A 5032-nucleotide genomic window follows, 5' to 3' on the forward strand; every position below is an offset into this window, starting at 1 on the left:
TGGTCTAGCTTTTCTTATTTAACTAACTGTAACTCACAGAAAGAAGAATTTGCCTCTGCAGCTATTAGCACAGTTGGATAGAAGAAGAGGCTGCTATGGAGAAAGCCTTTAGCTAAACCCAGAAAGTTTGGGAAAAAACCCCACGAATCGTAAAAGTTAACACAGTATTATCTTTCTTTTATTACTATGCTATTAAGAAGTCCTTTCAAGGTACTACTGAAGCAACAATCAGAATCACAGAAAGAAGGTGAATTCATGCCAGCAGAATCAAAGGACTTGTGAAGAAACCTGAGGAATGGACTATCACATTTAAACTGGGTGATACTGAACTGACTTTCCAATGGGGACTGAGTGGTAATAGTTTAGAAAAACCCAAATTATCCGAGAAATGTACAAAGAATAACACTGAATTAAGAAATAAGACAACACTTATATCACTAGTTTCAAGCACTGCCTGAACAAAACATCTCTTTGGGGGAGGAAAACTTCAGATAGAAGGATCAAGACTGTGTTTGTATTCTGACCTTAGCCTGAGAATTGTACAGGGAAGAAGGGGAATTACCATTTCCATTAGTAAGCTTCATTTGATTCATTCCAATACTGGACATGCTAGCTGGGTTATAAGTAAATGCTTAAATTGTCAGAGTAATTAGTATTGTAATTCACAAAATTTATGCTCTGTTTGCAAAAAGGCGTTAAAGTAATAACTTTGTTTTGTGGATGGGAAATTCTAGTGCCTGTTGAATGGGAGATACCTGAGGAAAGGTAGGAGACCACAGTTAAAGAGTGTCGAAAACAATTTGCCTAGAAATTAGTTAAGAGAAAGTGAAAAGGAAATAGAGGGCGAGACCGGATTGGCCTCAGTATTCGCCACCGAGAAGATCAAATACACCTGCTGTGGGATGCAGCCTCACAGGCATGGGAGGTGGGAGTATAAGCCATACTGGCCCTCTGTTATTCCTGTTTCCAGCACTCATTTGTTGCCTTTTCCCTTTCGGCATACCAGCAAGATCGTGTCAAAAATGCTACAGAAAGCATCACATAGAAAGAAACCAAAGTTCCTCTTTTATTACACACACCTATGTCAACAGCCACTGTTATGACCCATCCAAATTAAGAACCTGTAGGCAAAATGGAGTAAATTATTGGATTACAAGAAACTTAGGAAAAAGTGGTAATAGATTTGGAATTGAATGTCCAAAAGGAGAGAGATGGATTTGTTTTAAATTTAATCTTGAAGACACAGTTCAAGATTTGGTAAAAAAAGAAATAATAAACGAAAAGGTAAAACCAGCACAGCAATCTAACTCTGCATTGACTCCAAATTTTGTGTTGAATCGTATTACAAGACTCCAAGCAGTTACAGAAATGGTAGCAAATAAGGCTGCCCAAGCATTAGAGTTAATATTAAGCCAGCTAAGCCAAACAAAAACTGTAGGATATCAGAATAAGTTGGCTTTAGACTATTAATTGGCCTAAGAAAGGGGTGTTTGTGGAAAGTTCAATATATCAGATTGTTGAAAATTGATGACCACAGAAAAGTCATTCTAGCAAAAGCAAAAGAAATCAAAGAAGAAAAAATATATATGCATACAGTAACCCAGGTACCAGTCCAAAAATTAGAAAACAATGTTAAATCTAACTGGTGGGGGAATGTATTACAAGAAATTAAGATTTTTCATTTTGTGTTACAACTGTTTTTATGTTTCTTCCTTGTGTAATCCCCTGTTTTATTTGGCCAGTATAGTCCAGAAGATGCAAGTAGATAAGAAATATTGTTCAAGCCAAATTATTTACAAAGAATAAGTGTGGGGATTGTGAAAAATGCATGTATTTTATGATTGGCTTTTCGCAAATATTAAAATGAATGTTATATGTGTTGTGTTAGAAATTAATGCTGTATTAATTCTCTTAAGTACTGTGTTAAATATAGTTTTAGGTTATAAAAATTGTTAAAATAGAAACTATGCTATGTAAGATGCTTTGTTTAACAGAAAGGACTTGCAGAGAGATAGCAGTCACAGGACACCTGAATCTTTCAGAGAAATTTATTTATTGAATTTATTGCCTTCTTATCAGAAGAAATGAACTTCTTCCCGCCTTGGAGGTGCTGTTACGATTAGAAGGAAGAAGTTGACAATGACCAGACAGAATCCTGTGTTTGAATGGAATTTATGCATCACATATGAAGTGTATGAATATTCAACGGGCTATTGTTCTTAATGGTTAATCCTTTGTTACCGGGGGTCCTTTCTCGGGTTCCTCATGCCCAGAAAAAGGTACCCGGACATCCGTAACTCTTTGTTTTTCTTGTCTCATATTGTCTTAATTCAATTTGTCCAAATTGTTATTACTCTAATTGTGTTACTATTTTTTGAACCATTTTATTACTATTAAACTTATAAAAATTTTAAAAACAAGTGATTGGAATTTTTCACAGTCCCTCAATGTACCAAAACCCCAAATCCCAAAAAGAGCCTCCCAAAATACTCTAAACTCCCCAGACTCAGCGGGGCCGTCCTGGATCAGGGGGCACCGGCCGGTGGAACAGCAGACACTTCAGGGGGCCCTCGGAGCTTTTTGGGGAGGGGGCACCATGGGAGACCCCCAAAAACCGGAGGGGGGGGAACCCCTGCTGTGCCCCTGCCCCCTGAAACCCCCAGACCCCGGTTCAGGGTGGGCCTGGGACCCCTCGGGACTCCCAAATCTCCCCCGAGACCACTCCAGGAACCCCCAACCCCCAAGAGCTCCCCCAGGGTTGGCCCAGGACCCCCTGAGAGCCCCCCAGACCCTGCCCCGACCCCCTCTCAGGCCCCTCCCGCTCCCGTCCCGGCCGCCTCAGCAGCTCCCGGAGCGCTCCCGCCGCTCCCAGCGCCCCCAGGGCACCCGCCCGAGACCGGGGGGGCCGGGACCGGCAGGAGATGGGGGGGGGGGGCCGCTCCCGGCTCGCCTCTGATTGGCTGAGGCAGCGCGGAGGAGGCGGGCGTTGTTATGGAGAGGCGCGCCGTGATTTGTTGGTTTGCGAAGTGCAGCGCAGTCATTGGTTGGCTCGGCGAGGCGCGCCGCTATTGCCTTGGGGAGCCCGCGCACGCGGCGGAGGTGAGCCGGGGGGAAACTGGGGGTGTTTGGGGCAGGTCTGAGGGGAAATTGGGGATTTTTGGGGGCATCGACGGGAAACACGAGGGTGTGCGGTGGGATTGGCGAGAATGAGGGGATCTGAGGTGGGTCTGAGGGGGCTTAGGGAGCTTTGGGGGAGCTTGAGAAGGTCTGGAAGGTTCTCACGTGGGTTTAGGGAGATCTGAGGGGAATTGGGAGGGTCTGAGGGGATTTTGGGGGATTGTGAGAGGAACGGTGGGGTTGTGAGGGAATCTTGGGGATTCTGAGGTGGCTCTGGAGAAATACGGGGGAGTCTGAAGGGATTTCATAGGGTTTGGGGGGGATTGAGGGGTCTGTGGGGGATGTGGGGCAGTCTGATGGATTTGGGGGGGGGTCTCAGGTGGGTCTGGGATGAATTTTCGGAGGAAATGGGGGGGGTCTGAGAGTCCTGGGGAGGTTTTGGTGTCCAGGGCGATGCTGGGCCAACCCTGGGGGACTCTGGGGGGTTTGGGGATCCTGGAGGGGTCCCGGGGGAGATTTGGGGGTCCCGAGGGGTCCCAGGCCCACCCTGAACCGGGGTCTGGGGGTTTCAGGGGGCAGGGGCACAGCAGGGGTTCCCCCCCCCTCCCCGGTTTTTGGGGGTCTCCCATGGTGCCCCCTCCCCAAAGAGCTCCGAGGGCCGCCTGAAGTGTCTGCTGTTCCACCGGCCGGTGCCCCCTGATCCGGGACGGCCCCACTGAGCCTGGGGGGTTCTGGGGGCATTTGTGGGGATTTCGGGGTTTTGAGAGGGGTTTTGGGGATTTCAGAGTGGCTTTTTAGGGCATTAGGGGATTTTGTTGGGGGTTTGGGGAGAATTATTGGGGTTTTTGGAGGAGAATTATTGGGTTTTGGGATGGTTGCGTGATTTTGGGGGGGTTTTGTTGATTTGGGGTGTTTTGTTCGGGTTTTGGGGTTTTCTTGGGGGGGAATTTGTTGAAATTTTTGGGATTTTTTTTTAATTTGAGTGAGTTCCACTGGGATTTTTAGAGATTCTCTGGGGTTTTTGAGGGTTTTTTTATACTTATTGGGGATTTTGTGGCATTTTAGTGGAATTCTAGGGGGGCTTTGGGGCATTCCCTGGGTGTGGGGACAGGCTCAGAGGCACCAAAATCTCCTTAAAAGCCCCAAAAGTCCCAATAAAAACCACTGAATCCCAATTAAATCTCTCAAAATTCCATTAAAACACCCTAGAATCCCAATAAAAGCCCAAAAATCTCTTGAAATGCTAATCATCCCAAAAATCCTGATTAAACTCTGCAAATCCCCCAAAAATGTCCCCAAAACCATAAAATGTCCCACAAAATCTCCCCCCAAGATCCAAAGAAATTCTGGCAACACCCAAAAAATCCCACCAAAAGTCCCAAAAAACCCCAAATCCCCAGTGAATCCCACTGAATGCTCCCACAATGCCAATAAAATGCCCACAGTCTCCTGAAAATCCCAATAAACCCTCCAGAATTTCTGAGAATCCCAAAAAATCCTAACAAAATCCCAGTAAAAGCCCCAAAATTCAAAAACAGCCACAAAAATTTCAATAAACCCCCAAACACTTCCAGAAAAACTCCCCCTCAAAATGCCAATAAAGCCCCCCAAAATCCAAACCCCCCAAAATCCACAAAACCAGCCACTCCCAGTCAATCCCAGTATGATTCCAGTCGCTCTCAACGAGATCCCAGTGTAACCCAGTATGGATTCAGCTGCTCTCACTGTGATCCCAGTGTGATCCCAGCTGCTCCCAGCATAATTCCAGATGTGCCCAGTTCCTCCCATTATGATCCCAGTTGTTCCAAGATTAGTCCCAGTCCCTCCCAGCAGGGTCCCAGTCATGCCCAGTTGCCTCCAGGGTAGATTCAGTTTCCCCCAGCATCGTGCCAGTTACTCCCAGCGTGATCCCAGC

This window comes from Ammospiza caudacuta, chromosome 11 (assembly GCF_027887145.1).
Source record: "Ammospiza caudacuta isolate bAmmCau1 chromosome 11, bAmmCau1.pri, whole genome shotgun sequence".
Taxonomy (NCBI): domain Eukaryota; kingdom Metazoa; phylum Chordata; class Aves; order Passeriformes; family Passerellidae; genus Ammospiza; species Ammospiza caudacuta.